Here is a 27,547-nt window from a genome sequence, read left to right on the forward strand (position 1 = left end):
ACTCATCAGCACTGGTCTCCAGAGGGTCTGGTCTCACAGTACCTATGAACTCTCTTTCTCAGCAGTTTAGAGCAGCCTGGGCACAGGCTTGGGTGCAAATGTCTAAAAGCAGCACCACGATCATAGAATCACAGAACTGTCATGATTGGGAGGGACCCCAAGGGTCATCTACTTCCAACCCCCCCTGCATGGGCAGGGACACCTCACACTAGATCAGGTTAAACTGTCTCCCTCCCAGACAGGCAACAAACTCTTGTTTGTCCCACAGCATTCCTGACTCTCCTTACTGTGCTTCTACCTCTCTGTGCATACTGTAAGTAAATGGCAGGGGGAATTAATTGTTTTCATCTTTCAAGCTGCTTCACAACCTCTCTGGGCAGCCTGCCCCAGATCTCCAGCACCTCCACAACAAAGGAATTTCTCATCTTCGTGCAGAACCTCCTAGGTACCAGTTTGTGCCCTTTGTCCTGTCGCTGGGCACCACTGACAAGAGTCTGCCCACATCCTCTTGCCCCTCATGCTTCAGCTCTTGCTGAGCATTGATCAGGTCCCCTTTGGGGCTGCTCTTCTCCAGGCTCAACAGCCCCAAGGCTCTCAGCCTTTCCTCCTCACACAGATGCTCCAGGACCCTTTGTAGGCTCTGCTGGACTCTCTCCAGTAGTTCCATATCTTCCTTGAACTGAGGAGCCCAGAACTGGCCACAGTATTCAAGATATACCCTCACTAGGGTAGGACATAGGGAGAAGAGAACCTCCCTTGATCTGCTGGCCACACTCTTCTTCATGCAGGCCAGGAGACCTGCTTCCTGGCCAGGAGGGCACATTGCTGGCTCCTGGTGAACCTGCTGTCCAGCAGCACTCCAAGGTCCTTCTCTGGGAGCTGGGGGCTGAGCTGCTGTGGAGGTTGTTCCTCTTGAGAGGCAGGACTCTACACTTGCCCTTGCTGGGGGCTGAGCTGCTGTGGAGGTTGCTCCTCCCAGGATGCAGGACTCTACACTTGCCCTTGCTGAGGGCTGAGCTGCTGTGGAGGTTGTTCCTCCTGAGATGCAGGACTCTACACTTGCCCTTGCTGGGGGCTGAGCTGCTGTGGAGGTTGCTCCTCCCAGGATGCAGGACTCTACACTTGCCCTTGCTGCTGCCTTCTGCTGGACTCTCTCCAGTAGTTCCCTGTCTCTCCTGAGCCCAGAACTGGATGTTAAGTAGACTGCAACCACAGAAAGAAACAAATACTCATGCTCATGCTGTGAGTAGATTGCAACAAGGCCACCCCCACGGACCTGTGCTTATTTTTCCACCTGGCAATGCCCGAGGCCTGGGCACTGCTCAGGAACACGTTGATCTCTGTGGCTGAGGGCTGTGATGTCACATGCAGAGCAACAGCTTCACTGCTGTGCCCCAAGGGAAGCCAAGCATTACAAGGTTTAGCAGGAGGAAGTATCTCACAACAAGAAATACTCTCCTAGCAGTCGTTTCCCTTTACTTAAACTCTCCTTTTCTTTTCCAAATCACCCAGGTATGGAAGCCCTTCTCTGGTCTTTGGAGGGTGATGCTTTCATGGCAATCCAGCACAGCAGCCACCAAATCTTGATGACAAGTCCAGGAGGCATGGAAAAGATTGCAGGAGAATTCATCTCCTAATTCAGTCACAAGCTGGCCTGCTGCCAGGGACCAAGAAGCAATTTGCTGAGTGAGGTGCACCCAGATGTAGTGTGGCTTGGAGTGCACATATCAAAACCAAACTGGGCTCTCCTGGCACTGATCTGCAGACCAGGTGGCTGCTGGCCCAGCCCTCTGCTTCAGCTGCTCCCAGTTCCCTAACTGGGCTAGTCCCACACATGGATGGAGCTTTGAGCAACCCCCCTGGGTAACAGTGTCATGACTAATAGGAAGTTACAGTCACTTGTAACTCAGGATTTGTAAAGCCTCTTTCCACAGTAGAATCATAGAATCAACCAGGTTGGAAGAGACCTCCAAGATCATCCAGCCCAACCTAGCACCCATCCCTCCTCTCAGCTTCCACTTCCTGATCACTGTAACTTTCATAGGAGGGTGATGCACAGAGAGGGGTGAGATCCTGCCCCAGGTTGCCCAGAGAGGCTGTAGCTGCCCTATCCATGGAGCCACTCCAGGGCAGGTTGTTTGGGGCTCTGAGTAACCTGCTCCAGCTGATGATGGAGCAAAACTAGAAGGGAGTAGATTCAGATTGGATGTTAGGAAGAAGTTCCTCACCATGAGGGTGCTGAGACACTGGCACAGGTTGCCCAGGGAGGTGGTGGAAGCCTCATCCCTGGAGGTCTTAAGGCCAGACTGGATGTGGCTCTGGGCAACCTGCTCCAGTGGGAGGTGTCTCTGTCCATGGCAGGGGGGGTTGGAACTGGATGATCCTTGAGGTTCCTTCCAGCCCTGACAACTCTGTGATTCTGTGCCCCTGCTGACTGCAGAGGAGCAGCCTCTAAAGGACCCTTCCAACCCAAACCTGTCTATGAGGAGAGAAGAAGGAAGGATATGGCTGCTCTGGAGAAGACCTACAGAAGCTAGAGGTAACTGAAGTTTTCCAGAAGACATTCTCTGGGCAGTTTTCTGCAGCTGCAATGTTTCAGAGAGGTGACTTGATGTTGACAGAGTTGTGATGTGAGCATGATGCTGCTGGGGGTTCAGTCTGGTGCTCTGGAACCCCAACACTTGGCATCCCACTAGGTGGGCTGGTGGGAGCTGAGAACATTGTCAGCCTGGTGCCCAGGCACACTCAGCTGCTTCTCAGGCTGGCTCCAAGGGCTTCCAGCTTCTGGGCAGTGCACCCAACCCATGCAGCACTTCCACATGCTGCACCTCCAGGGGAACCTGTGCCATGAAGACCATGGTAGTGAGAGCTTTAGCTCCTTTCACAGAGCATTTAAACAACTTGGAGGGTTTTCTTTTGTCTTGAATCAACCCCAAACCTCATTTTTCTCTGTGAAATGGAATTCTCCACCTCTGCCAGTCTCATCAACTGGATTATTAACCCCCAGGAAACATGATGCATGTCACTTCTGAGTAGCTCACCACCACACCCCAGACATTAGAAAGCTTTCATGCCCTGATGCATTAAAGGATCTCTACAGAATGCTCCCACAACATAAATGTATAGAAGAGAATCCATTTTACAGATGCAAAGAGGGAATTATAGGCACTCTTGGATCTAGCCTAGACAGCTCGAGATAGCTGCCAAATCAAACTTGGCTGCAGCAATGCTGCATTTTATCAGGCACAGGAAGAGACAGGCTGAGACCCAGCTCTTCACAATTCCAGACTGATCCAGGCATTTCTGCCACTCTGGCTTCCTTTACACAGGCTGCAGGGCTTGGAAGCTGGGCAAGGTGAGGGGAGGTGGCTGGGCAAGGTGAGGGGACATGGCTGGGCTGTCTTCTTCAGTGTCAGAGAAGACAGTTTTGGAGGTTGAAGATGAGCAACCCCCATGGACCAGTGTAGGTTGGGGGCTGAGCTGTTGCAGAGCAGCTCTGGGGAAAAGGACCTGGGATGTCTGCTGGACAGCAGAGTGACCATGAACCAGTAAAGTGCCCTTGTGGCCAAGAAGGCCAAGAGCATCTTGAGGTGGGTTTAGAAGGGCTGTGGTTAGTAGGTCAAGGCTGGGCTCCCCAGCTTGAGAGGCAGTGAACTACTAGAAAGTCCATCAGAGGCTACAAAGATGCTGAGGAGCCTGGAGCAGCTCTGTGAGGAGCAAAGGCTGAGAGCCCTGGGGCTGTTGAGCCTGCAGAAGAACAGCCCCAGAGGGCATCTGAGCAATGCTCAGCAAGAGATAAAGGACCTACAGGGGGAAAAGCCTGGGGCCAGGCTCTTGTCAGTGTTGCTCAGTGACAGGACAAGGGACAATGGGCACAAACTGGAACCCAAGAGGTTGTATCTGGTTGATTCTACAATTCTATGATCTGAAGATGAGAAGAAATTCCTTTGCTGTGAGGGTGCTGGAGCCCTGGAGCAGGCCGCCCTGAGAGGTTGCAGAGTCTCCTTGTCTGGAGAGATTCCAGCCCCAACTGGCCCTTGTGATCCTGGGCAACCCACTCAAGGTGACTCTGCTTTAGCAGTGAAGTTGGACAGGATGATCTGCAAGGTCCCTTCCAAGCTGTAGCATGCTGGGACTCTGTGAGGAGCGATGGAGGCTTCATTGTCTGATCCATGCACTGAGCTCTCTGAGCAGTAACCAAAATGTCAAAGCTCTGTAACTTGGGCAAGCCAAGGCAAACAGGAATTTGAGGCCTATGGAAAGACCTCCTGAGATGCAGGGACTAGAGAGCATCCAAAGATGAAGGAAGTCCTTGCTCTAGAAGGTCTGGGTGTGTCTGCAATGGCAGCAGCTCAGAAGCCAGCAGAACACACACTCAGTACTGCATGCAAGGCTGAAGAAGCTGCTGTTGGCATCACAAAATGCAGAGGAGGTCACACAGCCACTCTTTGTGGCTTTTGAACTCAGAAATGTGCCCACCAGGAGCCAGCCTGGGAGCCCTGAGCACCAAACTCATTCTGCAGGGGGCTGCCACATCACAGCTGGGGAAGGGCCTCAGAGGGAAAGCTCTGCAGCCTTTCCTGACTATCAAAAGGGCCATCAGTCCCCAGAGCTGTCAACCTACCACTCCTGCTGTCCTTCACAGAACTCCTACAAGGAACACAGGAAAGAGCTCAACAAGGGCAAAGCCAAGACTCTGCACTCCCCAAACAGGGCTGGGGAGAGCAGAGGAGGCTTTGTTCTTCCTCAAGTGTTTACTTCAGAGGCTAAGAGACTAGGAGCAAAGGGATGAAAGCAGGGAGGACACAAAAGGAGATTTTTCACTGCTCTTTGTTGCCACAGAGCTTCAGAAATACATGATCACAGAGATGCCTAAGCAGGCAGGGAAACAAAGAAGGGAAAGCCGCTCAAAAATGGTGAGGAGAGAGGTTAATGCTAAGCTAAAGGATCTACTTCCATCCTTTCTCAAAGCCTACAATGCTCTCCTCAAGGAACAGTTAGGGCTAGTCCAAGCCCTTAAGCTTTCTGTTGTTGTCAGAAAGAGGATATCAGGATTTGGTACTTAGTAAAATAATCATCTCTAAAGGGCTCAGAGGTTTGATTCAGGGAAGGTGGTTTTGTTGCTCACTCAAAAGGAATTACTGGAGTTGTGAGCAAAGCTTTACAAATGGGAAACTCTGAGCTAGGAGAGATGGAACAGGAATGATGGTGAACCTGTTTGAAGAGTGGCTAGGGAGAGCCAGAAGCTAGTAGAGAAGTAGCTGCAGCACAGCGGAGGAGGAATGGTGTCCTGGTCTGAGCTGCAACAGCTCCTGCTCACTGCTGTGGTTTCTCAGCTCAGGCTCTGCTCACTGAGGCACTTTGTGAAGCTCAGGGCAGTTTGCACAGCCAGGAGCTGCTCCAGCAGGGAGAAGCTGATGGGGAGAGTTCCTGCCAAGGGCTGGGCTGCACAAAGGCTCTGCCTTAGACTTGCTCCTCTGCACACCAAGGGCACTGCCACAGCTTGTGCCTCACCTTGGGCTGCAGGAAGGCAGAGGTGACAGCTGTGGGGAGGAGCAGAGAGGACAAATGACCCTTACTGCCCACCAAAGGATTGCATCTGTGAATGGCATCTTCAGGATAAAGCTGAAGGATCACAAGGGTCAGGTCTCTTCTTCCCTGGTTGGTGTCCCAGGAGGACTCTCTCTCTTTTGTCTTCAGTCCCAATTTTTGTGTTCCCTGAATCCAATCCCAGAATCCAGTGCCTCAATGTGGTTCCCATCTGCTGCTGAGTCCAGTCTGAGACTTCCCCAGTCCCTGTCCCCAGCATCAGTGGTGCCAGCAGTGCCATCCTTGCCATCAGGGGTTGGGTTCCACATTGGTTTCTGTCTCTGTCTCTATTTCATTGGATTGTTCTTTCCATCCCAGCTTGTTCAGCTCCTTTCCCAGCCCATCAGTATCTCTCCCTTCCTCCCTTTGGGAAGGCAGAGGGGTTCACAGAGAGCCAACCCATGCCAGCCCCTTGGCAAATGGGAAGAGTGAAGAAGGAAGAGTTTTTAAGAACAGCAACTGGGTTTACTTTGTGCCTGCAGAGTCTGGAGATGAACAAAACCATCACCTCTTTGAGACCCCCACGTGCCACAGAGAAGCCATGGGACCTGCTGCCATCACTGGCAAAACCTTGTCTCTGTTTTGATAACATTTGAAATGAAAACCACAGCAGCCCAAAATCTGAGTTTCTCTTCCACCAAGCTAAGTATCTCTCCCAAGATGTCTTCTTGTTAATATCACCAAGTTTGTTTCTCAGCCTCCCAACAGAGTCATGAAGTTGTGAATCCTCTTTTGACAGATCATCTCCAATGAGGGGCCTAGAAACAGGAGCAGAGCTGATAACATTATAACTATATGGTGCCTGCCTATGGCTGACAGTGAGAGACTCTGTCAAGTGTCCTGATGTTCCTTCTTCTTATCCCTCCATGTATTTTAGCAGCCCTTACTGGCAGCTACCTGCTTCTAGGTGTGTTTGTGACTAGGGACAGAGCTGCTATCTTAGAAAGCTCATCTACTAAGCAGGCAATAAACATGAGAAAGAAAACCTTAGCAGATGACAGTGTAGGACTCTTGGTCCTCCTCCCTGTTTGCTAACATAGGACCCCAGGATAGTTCATGTACACCTGGAAGCTGCTGAGAGCAGGAGCTGGAAATGGCTGAGGGTAGACTGTACTTTGTTTCTGAGGAACTGAAAAACTCAGGTCCAATGTTAACTGTTTCCATCCTAAAGGTATGAAATACAGGAGAGATCAACACCTGCCTGGCTCCAACCTCCTTCCAGGTAGTTGTAGAGAGTGAGAAAGTCTCTCTTCAGCCTCTTGTTCTCCAGGCTGAACAATCCCAGTTCCCTCAACCTGTTCTCTCAGGGACTAAGATTATCTGCATGATGCATAGCTTCATTCACTTTGGTAACAAAGTAGTTAAAGAGAGAAAAAGAGAGAGGGAAGAAGAAAAAAAACCTCCTTTAGAAGCTCAGGAAACACAGATTTGAGAGGCTGATGCAAGGTCATACGAGAGCAGTAGCACAGAGGTTTAATCTGACACATATGGGAGCTGGTCCTGTTTAGCCTGCAGAAGAGGAGGCTCAGGGCAGAGCTCATTGCTGTCTGCAACTACCTGAAGGGAGGCTGTAGCCAGGTGGGGTTGGTCTCTTCTCCCAGGCAACCAGCAATAGAACAAGGGGACACAGTCTCAAGTTGTGCCAGGGGAGGTCTAGGCTGGATGTTAGGAAGAAGTTGTTGCCAGAGAGAGTGATTGGCATTGGAATGGGCTGCCCAGGGAGGTGGTGGAGGCACCGTCCCTGGGGGTCTTCAAGAAAAGCCTGGCTGAGGCACTTAGTGCCATGGTCTGGTTGATTGGATAGGGCTGGGTGCTAGGTTGGGCTGGATGAGCTTGGAGGTCTCTTCCAGCCTGCTTGATTCTATGATTCTATGATTCTATATTTCTATCAGAATGGGCTTTGTTTTTTTCAGGATCTCCTTTCCCTCTACTCTGCCCTGGTGAGACCACGTTTGGAGCATTGCTCTGGGCTCCCTAGTGCAAGAATGGCAGGGATACACATGGGTGTGCCCAACAGAGGATGTGAGGATGCTGAAGGGACTGGAACATCTGTCTGGTGAGGAAAGGCTGAGAGCCCTGGGGCTGTCCAGCCTGGAGAAGAGAGCACTGAGAAGAGATCTTATGAATGCTTCTGTATGTCTGCAGGGTGGGTGTCAGGAGGCAGGGGCCAGGCTCTCTCTAACGGTGCCCGGTGACAGGACAAGTGACAACAGATGCAAACTGGGAGACAGGAAGCTCCACCTCAACGTGAGGAAAAACTGTGCTGTGAGGGTGCTGGAGGCCTGGGGCAGGCTCCCCAGAGAGGTTGTGGAGTCTCCTTCTCTGGAGACTTTTGAGACCCACCTGAATGTTTTCCTGTGTGACCTGCCCTGGGTCAACCTGCTCTGGCAGGGAGGTTGGACTGGATGATCTCTGGGTATCCCTTCCAACCCCTACCATTCTAGGACTCTAGGATCTATTTCACTAGAAGATAATGTCTTAGACTTCAGGGGTTTAATAATCTTCTGCTTCAGTTATTTAACATGAAATATGAGGCTGAGGGAGCTGGGATTGGTTAGCCTGGAGAAGAGGAGGCTCAGGGCAGACCTTATTGCTGTCTACAACTACCTGAGGGGTGGTTGTGGCCAGGAGGAGGTTGCTCTCTTCTCTCAGGTGGCCAGCACCAGAACGAGAGGACACAGCCTCAGGCTGTGCCAGGGGAGATTTAGGCTGGAGGTGAGGAGAAAGTTCTTCCCTGAGAGAGTCATTGGACACTGGAATGGGCTGCCCGGGGAGGTGGTGGAGTCGCCGTCCCTGGAGCTGTTCAAGGCAGGACTGGACGTGGCACTTGGTGCCATGGTCTGGCCTTGAGCTCTGTGCTAAAGGGTTGGACTTGATGATCTGTGAGGTCTCTTCCAACCTTGGTGATACTGTGATACTGTGATACTGTGTGAAATGTCTGAGCCCTGTTTTGTGAGCTGTGGATAGATCATGCACTGAATTGGCCAGCTACTGTTTTGTCCAGGTGACTGCTGAATGGTTTGGCCCCAGGGTGATGGGAGCAGATCTGATCTGGGAGCAGCTGAATGCACACTGAGCACACAGGGACTGCACATGCAGCAACAGCACAGGAAGCAGTTTGTGTGGCACTGAAATTCCTGAGCAAACTGAACTTTGACAGAGTGTCTCATGGCTGTCTACAGCTACCTGAAAGGAGGCTGGGGAGAGGTTGGTGCTGGTCTCTGCTCACAGGGCATCAGAGACAGAACAAGAGGGAATGGCCTCAAGCTGCCCCTGGGTAGGTTTAGAGTAGAACAGTGTGGCCAGCAGGACAAGGGAGGTTATTCTGCTCCTGTGCTCAGCACTGCTCAGGCCACACCTTGAGTGCTGTGTCCAGTTCTGGGCTCCTCAATTCAAGAGAGATGTTGAGGTGCTGGAAGGTGTCCAGAGAAGGGCAACAAAGCTGGTGAGGGGCCTGGAACACAAACCCTATGAGGAGAGGCTGAGGGAGCTGGGGGTGTGCAGCCTGCAGAAGAGGAGGCTCAGGGCAGAGCTCATTGCTGTCTACAACTACCTGAAGGGAGGCTGTAGCCAGGTGGGGGTGGCCTCTTCTCCCAGGCAACCAGCAATAGAACAAGGGGACACAGTCTCAAGCTGTGTTGGTGGAGGTCTAGGCTGGATGTTAGGAGGAAGTTGTTGTCAGAGAGAGTGATTGGCATTGGAATGGGCTGCCCAGGGAGGTGGTGGAGTCACTGTCCCTGGAGGTCTTCAAGATAGGACTGGCTGAGGCACTTAGTGCCATGGTCTGGTTGACTGGCTAGGGCTGGGTGCTAGGTTGGACTGGATGAGCTTGGAGGTCTCTTCCAACCTGCTTGATTCTATGATTCTATGACATAAGTGAGAATCTTTTCCCAGCACGAGTGGTCAGGGCTTGGAATGTGCTGCCCAGGGAGGTGATGGAGTCCCCAACTTCGGGTGTGTTTTAAGGTCGTTTGGGTATGGTACTTGGGGCTATGGTTTGCATAGGCTTGGTGAGCCCTGCAGAGTAGGGTTCTGGGTTGGACCTGGTGATCCTGAGGGTCTTGGCCAGCCTGAATGTTTCTGTGATACTGTTTTCCAAGAGTTCCAAGCTCCAGCAGTGCAGGTTTTCAGTGCCCCATTCCTTCAGCCATGGTCCAGTACATGCAGTGTTTATGTCACCTGGCATCTTCTGAAGACCACTCTGCATCTTGCAGGACCTCCTTGCAAAAACATTTCACTGCTTCCTGCAAATAGCCCCAGAGGAATCCAGACATAGTCCAGAGAGCTTTAAGGGATGATTGATATGGAAAGTGTGTGACTTGCAGCACCAAAGCTCTCCTCATGCTGCTGGAATGTTGATGTCTGTTTATTGACATTTAAAACTGAGCCTTTTTGTCACAGGAATACCATTTCCAAACAAGGAAGAAGTAAGGAATGGCTGGAAACCCAGGGACACTGGAAGAATCCAGAAGGGATTATCTGTATTGCCAGTGACAGAACTTCACTGCAGCCACTCCGATGTCAGTTCAATCCCTCTGCCTTTTTGTTCTCCCTCTCCCTGTGCCACAAAAGCACAGACACCAATAAATCTGGCGTCTCTGCATTAGGTTGTCGCTCTGCTTTCCTCCACAGTGTAAATCCATCTTCAAGGGCTCAGATTAGCCAAGTTCCTTGACAGAACAGACTGTCCTAGTGGCATATTTATTAATATCATCCATAATGAGGATTTAACTGCACAGCAAAGTTAGCACCTTCCTCTTTAGCATAAGAACACAACTCCCAGGGGAGTGTAGAGGGCTGGCCTCCAGCCTTCGAAGGGGAATAATGTATCCAACTGGCCTCTGAACAACATAGAAGCAAAGCTTGGTTTAGGAGCTGGAAGAGATCTCCAGAGCTCACCCAAGTCCAGCTCCCCTGGCACAGCAGGATTGCCTAGGACAGGTCAGAACAGGAACACGTACAGATGGGTCCTGGACATCTCCAGAGAAGGAGACTCCACGACCTCTCTGTGTAATCTGCATTCCACATGCTGGAATATCATAAACCACAGTTTCTTGCACTCTGACTCCAAGGATGGAAAGAGCAGATCTATTAACCTGGGGTGAATTAAGAAAGATGACCCAGCAAGTCATGGGAAGTTCTCCTCTCCCTCTACTCTGCCATAGTGAGGCCACAGTTACAGCACTGAGTCCAGTTGAAGAGACAGGGAACTACTGGAGAGAGTCCAGCACAGGCTACAAAGATGCTGAGGGGCCTGGAGCAGCTCTGTGAGGAGCAAAGGCTGAGAGCCCTGGGGCTGTTGAGCCCGCAGCAGAGCAGCCCCAGAAGGCGTCTGAGCAATGCTCAGCAAGAGATAAAGGACCTGGGGTGGGGCAAAAGGATGGGGCCAGGCTCGTTTTGGTGCTGCCAGTGACAGGACAAGGGACAATGGGCACAGACTGGAACCCAGAAGGAAATATTTCTTTCTCGTGAGGCTGCTGGAGGCCTGGAACAGGCTGCTCAGAGAGGCTGTGGAGTGTCCTTGTCTGGAGATTCCAAACCCATCTGGTCCCTATGATCCTGGACAAGCTGCTGTGGGTGACTCCACTTTAGCAGTGGGGTTGGATTGGATGATCTCCAGAGCTCCACTTCAACCCCCACGATGCTGGGATCCTGGGCTTGCTTGTTTCAGATGCAAGAGAACTCTAAAAGGAATGATAACCCCCTGCCTGCTACCTTCCAGGCAGAAGGATTCCTGCCCTGATGCTAGGCAACAGTGGAGGATGAAAGCAGTGACATGGAAGAGAGCCCTTGCAGAAAGGCTGTTACAGCAGCAGCCCAGCAATACTTTCCAATCTGTCACAGCTCTCCAAAGCCACTGTGTGACAGCACCAGAACAGGCAGTGACAGCTATGAACTCTCCATTGGAGAACAGCAGGCTGGGCTGACATTCTGAAGGCCAGCATGGAGAAGTCAGTGTGTCTTTGCTCACAAGTTCTCCTGAAGCAATGCAATGAGAAGCCTTTGCTGCAAGACCAGGGAGAGGTTTTTGTCCTGTGCTGCTGGGGAGAAATGGGGCAGAGCCACAGAGAGGTTTCCCTCAGGTGCAGGAGGTGATGAAGTCAGGCAGTTATGCAAAGCTGCAGGAAGCATTTGGAAGGCAACTTTCCGCAGGCACCTCAGCAGGAAATAGCATCTGGCTTTCAGTGGCTGCTCTGCTCATGTCATCACCCTGCCACCTTGCAGGCACTACTGCATGCTCCAGGCTGAAGGGAGAGGTCCTGCAATACTTGGCAAACAGGAAACTGTGGAGAAGGCCTTCTCCAGGAGTGGGAGAACTGCTTGGCAAAAGGGAAAATGCTCTAAGAACATCTTTCACAGACTTTACAGTTACACAGGATATACTTGAGTACTCACACTTGTTTCTTCTCCTTCTCCTTCTTTCCTCTCTCCTCTCTCCTCTCCTCTCCTCTCCTCTCCTCTCCTCTCCTCTCCTCTCCTCTCCTCTCCTCTCCTCTCCTCTCCTCTCCTCTCCTCTCCTCTCCTCTCCTCTCCTCTCCTCTCCTCTCCTCTCCTCTCCTCTCCTCTCCTCTCCTCTCCTCTCCTCTCCTCTCCTCTCCTCTCCTCTCCTCTCCTCTCCTCTCCTCTCCTCTCCTCTCCTCTCCTCTCCCCTCCCCTCCCCTTTCCCCTTTTCCCTTCCTCTTTTCTTTCCCCTCCTCCCTTTCCTCACAGCTGGCACAATATGCCAGGTGCAGCATCACTGGGGCAGAGCAGAGCAAGAGTACAACTCCCCAGGAGCTGCTGCCATGCTCTTGTGCACGCAGGCCAGGAGAGCATCGGCCTTAGCCCTGGGAGCCCAGCACAGGCTCATGGAGATCTTGTCCTCCCCCAGCACTCCAGCTTCTTCTCCACACAGCTGCTTCTCAGCAGGTCCATCCCTTACTTGTCCTGCTGCAGGGGGGATTCCTGCTCAGGTGCAGCACTCTTCACCTGCCCTTGCTGAACTCCACGAGGGTAGTCTCTGCACAACTCTCCAGCCCAGCCACTTCCAAGCAGACAAAGCCAAAACCTTTCCCAAGGTGGTCACTGATGCATTCATTCCTTCATCACTGATTCACCCAAGCCCACACAGCTAAATGAATTCCTGGAAAGCCAGAAGTTAGGTTTTAAACCTTCTGAGTGCAGGCTGAGTGAAATCCTCACCCAGCTGAAGTATTTACAGTATGCCTTCCCCATAAATTCTGTCCTATTCTAAAGAGTGAAAATCCTCATTTTAGCATCAGCAGCTCAAGTGGAAAAACTGCAAATCCTCCAAGAGAAAATTAGGGAGCATTTGTTCTGCCTGTCACAGCTCAAACCTGCTGGGGTTTTATTTCTCCTCCTCTGCCCTGGTACAGATGTATTTAGGTTTGCTAGCTGCTCTTCTGCAGTGTCCCTGGAGGCAGGCATCATTAACAAATGATTGGATGAGTTAATGATGAAAAGGTAAGATCTGGGAGAGGTAAAAGAAAGTGAGTGAGCTGGACTGCAGCGTTGCACTCGGCTCAGTCTTGGGAACAAAGCAGCTTTGGAGATAAGAGGAGAGGAAATTGTGGTCCTTGACCATTTAACAAACCTTAATTGCAGAGACAGGACCTTTGTCTTGAGATGGCTGAGTAGGTAGGTGCTGGTGTCAAGGGTTAGGCTGGGTTGGGTGCCAGAGGCTCTCTGTGAACCCCTCTGCCTTCCCAAAGGGAGGAAGGGAGAGATACTGATGGGCTGGGAAAGGAGCTGAACAAGCTGGGATGGAAAGAACAATCCAATGAAATAGAGACAGAGACAGAAACCAATGTGGAACCCAACCCCTGATGGCAAGGATGGCACTGCTGGCACCACTGATGCTGGGGACAGGGACTGGGGAAGTCTCAGACTGGACTCAGCAGCAGATGGGAACCACATTGAGGCACTGGATTCTGGGATTGGATTCAGGGAACACAAAAATTGGGACTGAAGACAAAAGAGAGAGAGTCCTCCTGGGACACCAACCAGGGAAGAAGAGACCTGACCCTTGTGATCCTTCAGCTTTATCCTGAAGATGCCATTCACAGATGCAATCCTTTGGTGGGCAGTAAGGGTCATTTGTCCTCTCTGCTCCTCCCCACAGCTGTCACCTCTGCCTTCCTGCAGCCCAAGGTGAGGCACAAGCTGTGGCAGTGCCCTTGGTGTGCAGAGGAGCAAGTCTAAGGCAGAGCCTTTGTGCAGCCCAGCCCTTGGCAGGAACTCTCCCCATCAGCTTCTCCCTGCTGGGAGCAGCTCCTGGCTGTGCAAACTGCCCTGAGCTTCACAAAGTGCCTCAGTGAGCAGAGCCTGAGCTGAGAAGTCACAGCACTGAGCAGAATTCTCTCTAGCTCAAAGCAAGACAAAGGAGCTTCATTTTCAGAAAACTTGGTACTGCCTCCTGCAAAATAAAGACATTTTGGAAGCAGCTCTACAAAACCACTTGATTTGGAAACCTAAAGGCCACCAAAGGAGTGTGCACATGTGAGTTTTTACACTGAGCAGGACTCATTCACTGATGCCAATGCAGGACATGGCTCTTGCAACCTATCCAGAGGGGAGTTGGCAATAGAAGCCTCAGTAAAAGTCTGTGGAAACCAAAGCACCAAGGACATGTTTTAATGTCAGAGCTTCACTTCACTTTGCCCTTTGCATTTCCTTTCAGCACAGAATCATAGTACATTAGAGGCTGGAAGGGACCCTCAGAGACCACTGAATCCAACCTCCCTGCCAAAGCAGGACCACCTAGGGTAGTCCACATAGGAATGCATGTGGACAAGGTTTGAGTGTCTCCAGAGAAGGAGGACTCCACAACCTCTCTGGGTAGCCTGCTCCAGTGTATCAGATCTTAACCACTGCAGCTTTAGCAAGCCCAGTTCTCAGCACTGCAGGCAGTCAGACTAAAAGCAGCTATAAAGAGCTCCACTTTCCAACAGTCTAAAAGCAGCACCAGGTCGAGCAAGCTTTTTGAGCATGAAGAAGTTATGCAGGAGTGTACCAGCAATGGAACAAATGAGAGCTCTCAAACTTCCTACCTTTGCAATCTGTTCAGAATGCTGTCCCTGGGAAGTGGCAGCATTCCCTTAAGCTGGAACAGAAGCAGAAGCTTCACTTCCAAGATCATTTTTGAGGTTGCACCTTGAGAAGACACTTGGACAGTGGAGGTGTTCAGAGCCTGGTTGAGGGAGGCCTTGAGCAACCAAGTACAGTTAGGAGGCATCTAGCCAGGAGGTGAGGAGGTCAGAGTAGATGATCTCAGAAGTCCCTTCCAGCCTGAGCCACTCTGTGATTCTATGACAATGTGAGGATAGGGTTCAGTTGGGTCCTTAAGGCTTGGATGGTGAAGTTCACTGAGTGTGCTGAGGCACTGAATAAGCTGCCCAGAGAAGTTATGGAGCCTTTAAGACTGGAAAATGTTCAAAGCCAGCTTGGATGGAGCCTTGAGCAACCTGACTTAGTAGGAGGTGACCATGCTGAGGGCAAGGGTTTGGAACTAGATGATCTTTAAGGTTCCTTCTAAGCCAAAATATTCTTTGATTCTATATAAAGTCTCTGGGAGAAGAAAAGAACCTTAATATTAGTAGCTCATCTAATTACTGCCTCTTGCTACACCTTCTGCTGCTTGCCAGTCCCCTTGACAGTGGCTACCACAGTTCAAAGCTCAGCCAAATTCTGACACAGTAGCTAAGGAGAGAAACAGAGACAATAAACTGAGAATAAATAGAGACCAAGTAATAGAATAAATAGAGAATAGAGAGAGAATAAATAGAGACTAAATAAAGAATAAAAAGAAAGAAAGAAAGAAAGAAAGAAAGAAAGAAAGAAAGAAAGAAAGAAAGAAAGAAAGAAAGAAAAGAGAAAGGGAGAGATAAAGGGAGAGAGAAGGGGAGAGAGAAAGGGAGAAAGAAAGGGAGAGAGAAAGGGAGAAAGGGAGAAAGGGAGAAAGGGAGAAAGGGAGAAAGGGAGAAAGGAAGGAAGGAAGGAAGGAAGGAAGGAAGGAAGGAAGGAAGGAAGGAAGGAAGGAAGGAAGGAAGAAAGAAAGAAAGAAAGAAAGAAAGAAAGAAAGAAAGAAAGAAAGAAAGAAAGAAAGAAAGGGAGAGAGAAAGGGAGAAAGGGAGAAAGGGAGAAAGGGAGAAAGAAAGGGAGAAAGAAAGGGAGGGAGAGAAAGAAAGAAAGAAAGAAAGAAAGAAAGAAAGAAAGAAAGAAAGAAAGAAAGAAAGAAAGAAAGAAAGAAAGAAAGAAAGAGAGAGAGAAAGGGAGAAAGGGAGAAAGAAAGGGAGAAAGAAAGGGAGGGAGAGAAAGAAAGAAAGAAAGAAAGAAAGAAAGAAAGAAAGAAAGAAAGAAAGAAAGAAAGAAAGAAAGAAAGAAAGAAAGAAAGAAAGAAAGAAAGAAAGAAAGAAAGAGAAAGGGAGAAAGAAAGAAAGAAAGAAAGAAAGAAAGAAAGAAAGAAAGAAAGAAAGAAAGAAAGAAAGAAAGAGAAAGGGAGAAAGAAAGGGAGAAAGGGAGAAAGAGAGAGAGAGAGAAAGAAAGAAAGAAAGAAAGAAAGAAAGAAAGAAAGAAAGAAAGAAAGAAAGAAAGAAAGAAAGAAAGAAAGAAAGAAAGAAAGAAAGAGAAAGGGAGAAAGAAAGGGAGAAAGGGAGAAAGGGAGAAAGAAAGAAAGAAAGAAAGAAAGAAAGAAAGAAAGAAAGAAAGAAAGAAAGAAAGAAAGAAAGAAAGAAAGAAAGAAAGAAAGAAAGAAAGAAAGAAAGAAAGAAAGAAAGAAAGAAAGAAAGAAAGAAAGAAAGAAAGAAAGAGAGAGAAAGAGGCAATTCTTTCAGTGGGGCCCAAAGAGGTCACCTTGCTTCATGAGCTGATTTCATGGCAAGCTGTGTGCTGGCCTCTGGAGGTGGCAGCAGTGTTTTAGGGAAGAGCCTGCAGTGTAGTTCAGGGAATCTCTCCTCCCGTGTCCAGTTGAACAGTTTACAAGCAGAGGGCTCACAGCTGCTGGTCCTCACCTTTCACACACCCCATACACCCAGCTAGTGCAGATGTTTGGGTTAGCTGCTGATTCTACCTCTGGCTTCAGGGACCAACAACTCAACTTGGCTATGGCTAGGGGTGAGAAGGCTACAAGGTGCCTGTAGCAGTGCAGTGCCACACTTAAAGAGCTATCACACTGACTTCTGCACGACCACAGGAAATGGAGTCAGACCTCAGGCAAACATACTACTGAGTGGACAACATCCCATAGTCTCATTTGTCAGCTCCTGGAAACAATCTGGGTGCTGGCTGCTTGGAAACTGTGCTTGGATTCCATTGACACCTACAACGTGGCATGTGGCCAAAGAAAAGGAGACTCCAGGAATGAAGACAAGGAGCACCAACACTTCAGAGAAGTATCAAGGACAGGGATGGAGAGAAGCTGAGACTGGTGAAGTAAAATTTCAGTTGAGAATCACTAACCATGAGGTGGTACTTCACAAGATGAATGGATTGATAGGCCCCTTTGTGGCACTGACATAGAATCATAGAGTCAACCAGGTTGGAAGAGACCTCCAAGCTCATCCAGGCCAACCTAGCACCCAGCCCTAGCCAGTCAACCAGACCATGGCACTAAGTGCCTCAGCCAGGCTTTGCTTCAACACCTCCAGGCACAGTGACTCCACCACCTCCCTGGGCAGCCCATTCCAATGCCAATCACTCTCTCTGACAACAACTTCCTCCTAACATCCAGCCTAGACCTCCCCTGGCACAACTTGAGACTGTGTCCCCTTCTGTTGCTGGTTGCCTGGCAGAAGAGATCAACCCCCACCTGGCTACAGCCTCCCTGCAGGTAGTTGTCGACAGCAATGAGGTCTGCCCTGAGCCTCCTCTTCTGCAGGCTGCACACCCCCAGCTCCCTCAGCCTCTCCTCATAGGATTTGTGTTCCAGGCCCCTCCCCAGCTTTGTTGCCCTTCTCTGGACACCTTCCAGCAACTCAACATCTCTCTTGAATTGAGGGGCCCAGAACTGGACATAGTACTCAAGGTGTGGCCTGAGCAGTGTACAATTTGAACCTGCTATGAGGATGAGCCAAGGTTGATGACTCCACCACCTCCCTGGGCAGCACATTCCAAGCCCTGACCACTCCTGCTGGGAAAAAATCCTTCCTCATGTCCAGTCTAAACATATCTAGTGGCAGCTTGAGGCCATTCCCTCTTGTTCTATCACTAATGACCTATGAGAAGAGACCAGCACCAACCTCTCCAGAGCCTCCTTTCAGGTAGCTGCAGACAGCCATGAGGTCTGTCCTCAGCCTCCTCTGTTTCACACTAACATCCCCAGCTCCTTCAGTCACTCCTCCTCAGATTTATTCTCCAGGCCCTTCGCAGCTTCCCTGCCCTCCTCTGCACTCTCTCCAGCACCTCCACATCTCTTTTGGGTTGAGGTGCCCAAAACTGAACACAACATTTGAGGTGTGGCCTCACCAGAGCAGGGTCCAAGGGGATAATCCCCTCCCTGCTCCTGCTGGACACAGCCTTTGTTATGCAGCTTTGAGGAGGACCTGCTGCATGATCTTCCCAGGCACACCTCGCAGAGATGAGCCTGACAGGTTGGTGATCTCCGGGGCCCTCTTTTTTACCCTTCCTAAAAATCATCAAGTTCAAACCTTATTAATTATGACTAAGACTCAGGAGGTGCTACCATTCCCATTTCAGGTCCGGAAAGGAAAGCTCCACACAGGTCAGGACTGAAACATGGCAATTACAGAAGAGGTGGGGGGAAGTGTCCTTGTTTTACATGCGATGACAGTTGGAGATTCAAGCTCATCATGCATTCATTCCTGACCCATCTGGAGTGTTAGGACAGGGATCAGTAACCCTGGGAAAGCACAGAAAATCTTCTTCAGGTAGTGTACATTCTATGAGAGAAACAAAAATGTTTATCTTCCCCTAAGAGGGGATGATTTTGTACGAGCAAGGCTGTGGAAGTGCAGCAATAGATGTGTGAGGAGCTATGGATTTCCAGCCTGCTATGGCAGAGTCATTCACTAGTAGCTTCCAAGAGGAAGCAGGAGAGCAGCTGAGAAGCCAGCACCTAAGGGAGAAAACAGAACAAGGGGGGATGGACTGAGGCTACAAGAAGAGAGATTTAGACTGGAGATCAGGAAGAAATTCTCTACAGTGAGGGTGGTGAGGCATTGGAACAGGCTGCCCAGAGAGGTTGTGGATGCCTCCTCCCCAGAGGTATCACAGTACCACAGGATCACCAAGGTTGGAAGAGACCTCACAGATCATCAAGTCCAACCCTTTAGCACAGAGCTCAAGGCCAGACCATGGCACCAAGTGCCACGTCCAGTCCTGCCTTGAACAGCTCCAGGGACGGCGACTCCACCACCTCCCCGGGCAGCCCATTCCAGTGTCCAATGACTCTCTCAGGGAAGAACTTTCTCCTCACCTCCAGCCTAAATCTCCCCTGGCACAGCCTGAGGCTATGTCCTCTTGTTCTGGTGCTGGCCACCTGAGAGAAGAGAGCAACCTCCTCCTGGCCACAACCACCCCTCAGGTAGTTGCAGACAGCAATAAGGTCTGCCCTGAGCCTCCTCTTCTCCAGGCTAACCAATCCCAGCTCCCTCAGCCTCTCCTCGTAGGGCTGTGCTCAAGGCCTCTCCCCAGCCTCGTCGCCCTTCTCTGGACACGCTCAAGCATCTCAATGTCCCTCCTAAACTGGGGGGCCCAGAACTGAACACAGCACTCAAGGTGTCCAAGGCCAGGCTGGATGAGAACTTGAACAACCTGGGCTAGTGGAAAGCCCATGACAAGGGGGCTGGAACTGGAAGATCTTGAAGGTCCCTTCCAACCCAAACCATTCCACTATTCTATGCTGCACAAATGGGATCTGAATGAAGGATTGCACAGGAAAACCTTAATTGTGGCATTTCCCCCCTTTGGAGTTTTTGATCCCATTTTCAGGAGCTGTCTACTATCTCCTTTACACTGAACCTCTTCTTCACTCCCAGCTTCTGAGAGAAGGAATTTTACTGTCAAGGGCATCAGTGAATGGTAAAGTCTCTTTGAAATCACAAAGGAGAATGACATCTCCTAAAGGAGACCTATGGAACGCTGACAGAATAACAATCAGGTGTAAGAAGGCCACAGCCCATTGCAGGAGTGTGACTGTTGAAAGCAAAGTTTCTTTCAGGTGAAAAGCTCCATGACTTCAGAAATCTTTGGAGGAGGCACTGGAAAAATGTATGAATGTGAATGACCTTGCTTTGGCAGAGGAGAATAAAATGCCTGAGAGAATCTGAGAGGTCTATTTGCAGCTCACACCTCAGCACTGTTCCGCTCCACTCCTGCTCCAGGGTAGCTCACTGGTGTAGTTGCCACCACTCTCTCCAGTCCAGGCATCAATTGCACCTTCAGTAAGTATGGAAAGGTTTATGCCTAAGGGCTCCAGTTCCTAGCAGGGAAGCTTTTACTTGAGGTCACTGACATGGTTGTTCACGTGCTCCCCACAGAGCTTCTCTGAAGGTGACAGTTACTTGGTGTTGCAGCTCTTTTTTGGGCACCTCAGTACAAAAGGGAGGTGGAGGTGCTGGAGCAAGGGCAGAGGAGGGCAAGGAAGCTGGGAAGGGCCTGGAGAATAAATCTCATGAAGAGAGACTGAAGGAGCTAGGGGTGGTTAGTGTGAAACAGAGGTAGCTGAGGGCAGACCTCATGGATGTCTGCAGCTACCTGAAAGGAGGCTGTGGAGAGGTTGGTGCTGGTCTCTGCTCACAGGGCATTCGTGACAGAACAAGAGGGAATGGCCTCAAGCTGCCCCTGGGTAGGTTTAGAGTGGACAGGAGGTATTTTTCCCATCAAGAGTGGTCAGGGATTGGAATGTGCTGCCCCTTCTGGAGTCAGCAGCCCTGGGTGTGTTTAAAGGTGGTTTGGATGTGGTGCTTGGGGCTACGGTTCAGGGATGAACTTGGCAGAGTAGGGTTAATATTTGGACTTGATTCCAGGGGTCTTTTGCAACCTGAATGACTGCATGATTCTCCTGTGTCACAAGAGATTTAGGCTGGAGGTGAGGAGAAAGTTCTTCCCTGAGAGAGTCATTGGACACTGGAATGGGCTGCCCGGGGAGGTGGTGGAGTCGCCGTCCCTGGAGCTGTTCAAGGCAGGACTGGACGTGGCACTTGGTGCCATGGTCTGGCCTTGAGCTCTGTGCTAAAGGGTTGGACTGGATGATCTGTGAGGTGTCTTCCAACCCTGATGATACTGTGAGACTGTGATACATCCTGCCCTGGAGTGAAGGCCAAGTCAGCACCAGGCAGCACATCACCATCCACATGTGCCACAGACAGCTGTGAACGGCAGCACACCTGCACAGTTACAACCACAGCAGTCACACACCTGAAGAAAGGCTAAGTAGCTCCTATGGAGTACTGAGTGCATGCACCAAGAGCACACTGGATTGTGGACTCATTTGGATTGTGGACTCATTTCAGGTGGAAATGACCTTTCACATCAACCAATCCAACCAGCCTCTAACTCTACCAAGGCTGGTTCTAAGCCACATCCCTCAGCACCAAATCTCTGCCTCTTTGAAACACCTTCAGGGGTGAGGATTCAATCACATCCCTGGGCAGCCTGTGCCAGTGGTTGAAACCCTTCCAGTGAAGAATTTCCTTCTAACATTCTTCTACCCTGATGCAAGTTGAGGCCATTTTCCCTTATCACCTCTTACCAGGCAGAAGAGACCAACTCCTACTCTGCAACAGCTTCCTTCTGGGGAGCTGTAGAGAATAAAATCTCCCTTCAGGCTTCTCCTCTCCAGGCTAAACAACCCCAGTCCCAGTTCTTCAAAGCCTTCCCCAGCTTCACTGCCCTGCTCTCTGGATCCTGAGGATCTCAGCTCAGGATTGTGTTTACTTATATGGAGAAACCAGCATGGGGTTGACTCCATAGAATGCTTCCCTGCTTCATGCAGAAACTGCTTTTGTCTGCAGCTGGACACATTTTCTGTCATAAAAAGTCACTTAGCCTGCTGAAAATATGCCTTTAAATATAAATTTAATTAAAAGCAATTAGTTCACATCACAGAAGCCTCACAGCTGTCACTGTTAAACTCCAGGCCAAATCCTAGAGCCCTGTATATTATGAGGTGCAAAATGGAGGTGTTCCTCACGTTCCTCCCACTGCAAACACTAAGGGCACACATTTACAGCTGGCACAGCATTAGTGCCAAGCTCATCATTGTAGAAATGAACACATTTGGAAGTCAACAAAGCAAGAGGCTGTGGTCTCCTTTCCATCTGAATGGTATTTTGTACTTCTTCACACTCCAGAGATTAGGAATAGAAAACAAAATACCCTCAACATTACAAATCCAGCTGGGGGCTGCTCACAAGTGGTGGCCTCCTGGGCCTTGGTGCTGGGGCAAGTGCTGTTCAATCTCTTTATCAGTGATTTGGATGATGGAGGATGTAGGGCACCATCAGCAAGTTTACAGATGATACTATGCAGAGCAGGAGAGCTGATCTGCTCCAGGGCAGGAAGGTGCTGGAGAGAGGTCTGGACAGGTTAAATCCATGGGCTGAAGTAAACAGAATGAGGTTTAACAAGACCAGGTGCTGGGTTCTGCACTTTGGTTGCAATAACCCCAAGCAGCACTGCAGGCTTAGAATCATAGAATCAAGCAGGTTGGAAGAAACCTCCAAGCTCATCCAGTCCAACCTAGCACCCAGCCCTAGCCACTCAACCAGACCATGGCCCTAAGTGCCTCAGCCAGGCTTTGCTTCAACACCTCCAGTCACGGTGCCTCCACCACCTCCCTGGGCAGCCCATTCCAATGCCAATCACTCTCTCTGACAACAACTTCCTCCTAGCATCCAGCCTAGACCTCCCCTGGCACAACTTGAGACTGTCCCCTTGTTCTATTGCTGGTTGCCTGGGAGAAGAGGCCAACCCCACCTGGCTACAGCCTCCCTTCAGGTAGTTGCAGACAGCAATGAGCTCTGCCCTGAGCCTCCTCTTCTGCAGGCTGCACACCCCCAGCTCCCTCAGCCTCTCCTCTGCTTGGGGCAGAGTGGCTGGAAAGCTGCCTGGTGGAAAAGGATCTGGGGGTGCTGGTGTGTGGCCAGCTGGACAGGAGCCAGCAGTGTGCCCCAGTGGCCAAGAAGGCCACCAGCATCCTGGCCTGGTTCCAAATCAGTGTGTGCAGCATGAGGAGGGAAGCGATGGTGCCACTGTACAGGCTTCAGTTCTGGGTGCCAAAAGACAGGAAAGACATTGAGGGGCTGAAGTGTGTCCAGAGAAGGGCAGCAAGGCTGGTAAGGGGGTTTGGAGGGCATCACACAAGGAGCAGCTGAGGGAAGTGGGGGTGTTTAGTCTGGAGAAGAGAAGGCTGAGGGGAGACCTCACTGCTCTCTTCAACTCCTGCCCTTAGGGGGTTGCAGTGAGGTGAGGCTTGGGCTCTTCCCCCACACAGCATGAGAGAAGGTGGGCTTCAGTTGTGCCAGGGGAGAGTTGGATTGGACACTAGGAAAAGCTTTTGTACTGAGAGGGCATTGGAACAGGCTGCCCAGACAGGTGCTGGGAGTGTTGAAGAAGTGTGTAAATGCGATGCTGCAGGATATAGTTCAGTTGGATGATCTCAAAGATCTTTTCCAATCTTCATGATCCTGCTCTGTCAGGTGGGTTTTACTGGATGATCTCCCTCTCTGCAGATATCCAAGATCCACCTGGATGTGTTCCTGTGTGATCTGCTCTAGGTGCTCCTACTCTGGCAGAGGAGTTGGACTGGATGAGCTTTTGAGGCCCCTTCCAGCCCCTGACATTCTGTGTCCAGTTTTGGTCACCACAGTCTAGGAGGGACACTGAGGTGCTGGAGCAGGTGCAGAGAAGGGTGATGAGGCTGGGGAGAGGTCTGGCAAACATGGCCTATGAGGAGTGGCTGAGGGACCTGGGGGTGGTTAGTGTGGAGAAGAGGAGGCTGAGAGGGGACTTCATTGCCCCCTACAACCTAAAAGGAGGTTATAGTGAGGCTGGAGCTGGTCTCTTCTCTCCAGTTACTAACGATAGGACAAGAGGAAATGGCCTCAAGTTGCATCAGGGGAGGTTTAGGTTGGAAGTTGGGAGGAAGTTCTTTCCTGAGTGGGTGGTCAGGCACTGGCACAGGCTGCCCAGGGAGGTGGTGGAGTTGCCATCCCTGGAGGTGTTTAAGAGGAGAATGGATGTGGTGCTTGAGGCTGTGGTTTAGTGCTGAAGGCTGCTGGGATGAAGGTTGGACTGGCTGATGCTGGTGCTCCTTTCCAGCCACAGCAAGTCATAGTGATGAGATGTTGTGCTGAGGGCTTTGGTTTAGTCAAGGACTTGTCAGTGTGAGACTGATGCTTGGACTCAATGAGCTTGGAGGGCTTTGCCAACCTAAGGAATTCTGTGCTTCTGTGGTGATTCTGTGATCTTTCCAAGCCCTAACCCTCTGTGATTCTACGATTCAAAGAAATTCCAGGGCATTCTAAAAACTTCACTACTTCTGCCCTGTGCTTTGTGACTGTCAGCTTCCTTTCCTTAAAGACAGCTGAGATGGCATTAAAACTTACCTGATCCTTCTAGTGAGGACTGCTCAGACACAGGGACAGTTTTACAATGCAAATAACAGCCAGATTAAATTGCCACTATAAAAGCTTTCTGCTCATAAACAGTGATCTCTGCTTTTCTTAGGATGTGTTTACATCATTATGGTGCAAAAGCAGAAATATTTTGCAGTTGTTGGGTTTTTGTTGCTCTTGACTATATAAAAGAACCCAGCCCAGTAACTAAATCAAGATAAAACCAGATCAGCCACGGGATGTAGCAACCATCATTAGGGATGCAGACAGTAAAAAAGGCAATTTGGGACTGGGAGAGCAGGTTGCAAAAATAATTTACAGTTGTGTTCAGCACTGGCATTAAGACTAAATCACATCAAGACTCCCCATTTGTTCAGGCAGGGTATCAAAGCCAAGTCCTGCCCTTGGTGTTTTGATTGTTGTGTGCAAATGAGAGATTTTCTGCTGCCTGGCTAATGTGCCAGCAGAGACCTCTCTGCACAGACACCAATCAGGTACTCCTGACTGAGGAAGAGTGGTACAAGGCAGAGATGGTGTGCACTGCAATCAGCATTTAGTAAGGCAGAGTTGCTTCTCCTGTCTCTTTCTTTAGAGGCTGGAGCAGCTCTGTCAGTGCTCACACAGGAAGTACCCTGCCAGCTTTAATTACTGGAGCTGGAGGACAAACTCACTCCAGCCTGACACATTTGGCAGCCCTTTCTTCCTAAAACAGCTCTCAATTGAGAGTCATCCCAAGGCTGTCACTTAGTCAGGAGAACCCAGTGCAGCAGCTGCATATGTTCCTTGTGGCCATGAAGGACACCAGCATCCAGGCCTGGATCAGCAGTAGTGTTGACAGCAGGAGTTGGGCTGGGTTGGGAGGCACCTCCAAAGCTCATCCAGTCCAACCACAGCCTCTAGTCAACAAGGACATCCTCCACTAGAGCAGGTTACCCACAGCCCTGTTAAGCCTCATCTTGAATATCTCCAGGGATGGGGACCCAACCACCTCCCTGGACAACCTGTTGCAGTGTTCTAGCAGCTTCATGGTGCAGAACTTGTTCCTAACATCCAATCTCCTCTAGTTTGAAGCCACTGCCTTTGTCCTGTCCTGCAGCCTTTGCAAACAGTCCCTCTGCAGCCTTCTCGTAGCCCCCTTCAGGTCCTGGCAGGATGCTATTAGGTCTTCCTGGAGCCTTCTCTTCTCCAGGCTGAACCCCCCCAGCTCCTTCAGCCTGTCCCCATAGCAGAGCTGCTCCAACCCATGCACCTACACTCAACACTGGTGAACTCATCCCTTGATTAAAGGGTTCAGCTTTGGGCTTTTCACTCCAAGGACACTGAGGTGCTGTATCATAGAACTGTAGAACGACAGGGGCTGGAAGGGACCTCCAAAGCTCATCCAGACCAAAGTTTGTGCCAGAGCAGGAACACCTAGGTCCTTCTCCTTTGCTCACACAGGAACACATCCAGGCAGGTCTTGAATATCTCCACAGAGGGAGACTCCACAACCCCCCTGGGCAGCCTCTTTCAGAATTCTGTTACCCTCACAGGGAAAAAAATCCTCCTCCTGTTTCCATGGCACTTCCTATGCCTCAGCTTCCACCACTGCCCCTTGTGCTGTCTCTGGGCACCACCCAGCAGAGCCTGGCTCCAGCCTCTGCCCACTCACCCTGCACATCTTTCTCACCACGACTGAGGTCACCTCTCAGGCTCCTCCTCTCCCAGCAGCACAGCCTCAGCTCCCTCAGGCTCTCCTCCTAAGGAAGATCTTCCACTGCCTGCAGCATCTTTGTGGCTCTGTGCTGGACTCTCTCAAGCAGTTCCCTGAGGTCCTTCTTAAACTGAGGGGCCCAGAACTGGACACAGTCTTCTAGATGTGGCCTCAAGCAGGTCAGAGTTCTGTCACCCTCACAGGGAAAAAAAATTCCTCCTCATGTTGAAATGAAACTTCCTATGCCTCAGCTTCCACCCATTGCCCCTTGTCCCATAGCAGGTGCAGAGAAGGGCAAAGAAGCTGGGGAAGGATCTAGATTACAAGTATTATAAGTGGCTGAGGGAACTGTGATTATGAAGACCTTGCTGCTCTCTGCAGCTCCCTGAGAGGAGGTTGCATTGGGGTGGGAGTTGCTCTTTTCTCCTTAAGTACCAAGTATCTCCCTAAGTATCAGGTGATTGAACAAGAGGAAAGGGCCTGAAATTGTGCCAGGGGAGGGTCAGGTTGGAGATCAGGATAAATTTGTCAGGCATTGGCACAGGCTGCCTAGGGAGGTAAAGGATTCCTCATCCCTGGAGGCCTGCAAGAAGCATGGCCATGGCACTGTGGGAGATGGTTTGATGGCCATGGATCTGAGGCTGATTGCTGGACTCAGTGAACTTAGAGGTGACTTCCAGTTCTTTGATTCTGCACAATACTTACTGCTCTACCTGTGAACATTTGTCCAGCATCTCAGTCTGAATTGGTGGCAGCACCAGAAAATCCTGTCAGATTTTCATAATCACTCAGTTTGAGGTGCACTCAGCCACCCCCAGAGGTGTTTCACAGAGGCAGAGATGTGGTACTGAGGGAGATGGTTTAGCCTTGGCAGAGTTAGAGACTGCTTGGATTGGAAGATCTGAAATGTCTATTCCAACTGAAACACTTCTATGACTCTAGAAGTAAAGTTTCCCTCTGTTCCCTTCAACTGTGAAGTGACCTCTTGGGGTACAACCTCCTGCTAGGAGCAGGTGTGGAGCTGTTGGGGGATAGGAGAGCCCTGCAGAGGGACCTGGCCAGGCTGGATGGGTGGGCAGAGGCCAATGGGATGAGATTGAACAAGGCCACGTGCAGGGTTCTGCACTTTGGCCCCAACAACCCCAAGCAGCACTACAGGCTGGGGACTGAGTGGCTGAGAGCAGCCAGGAGGAGAGGGACCTGGGGGTGCTGATAGATAGTAGCTGAAGATGAGGCAGCAGTGTGCCCAGGTGGCCAAGAGAGCCAATGGCATCCTGGCCTGCATCAGGAGCAGTGTGGCCAGTAGGACAAGGGAGGTTATTCTGCTCCTGTGCTCAGCACTGCTCAGGCCACACCTTGAGTGCTGTGTCCAGTTCTGGGCTCCTCAATTCAAGAGAGATGTTGAGGTGCTGGAAGGTGTCCAGAGAAGGGCAACAAAGCTGGGGAGGGGCCTGGAGCACAAACCCTGTGAGGAGGGGCTGAGGGAGCTGGGGGTGTGCAGCCTGCAGAAGAGGAGGCTCAGGGCAGAGCTCATTGCTGTCTACAACTACCTGAAGGGAGGTTGCAGCCAGGTGGGGTTGGTCTCCTCTCCCAGGCAACCAGCAATAGAACAAGGGGACACAGTCTCAGGTTGTGCCAGGGGAGGTCTAGGCTGGACGTGAGGAGGAAGTTGTTGGCAGAGAGTGATTGG

General features: G+C 50.6%; 1 long non-coding RNA gene across 1 annotated transcript in view; it reads right to left on the bottom strand.

The window, feature by feature from the left end:
* Window positions 1-6,258: 6,258 nt before the first annotated feature.
* The window catches only part of LOC135180937 (uncharacterized), a 119,138-nt gene continuing 97,849 nt past the window's right edge, over window positions 6,259-27,547 (bottom strand). Inside the window, exon 4 of the long non-coding RNA XR_010304609.1 lies at window positions 6,259-6,347. This is a non-coding gene — a long non-coding RNA (uncharacterized LOC135180937). The remainder of the gene's footprint in view (window positions 6,348-27,547) is intronic.

The sequence above is a fragment of the Pogoniulus pusillus genome, chromosome 1, assembly GCF_015220805.1.
Source record: "Pogoniulus pusillus isolate bPogPus1 chromosome 1, bPogPus1.pri, whole genome shotgun sequence".
NCBI lineage: Eukaryota > Metazoa > Chordata > Aves > Piciformes > Lybiidae > Pogoniulus > Pogoniulus pusillus.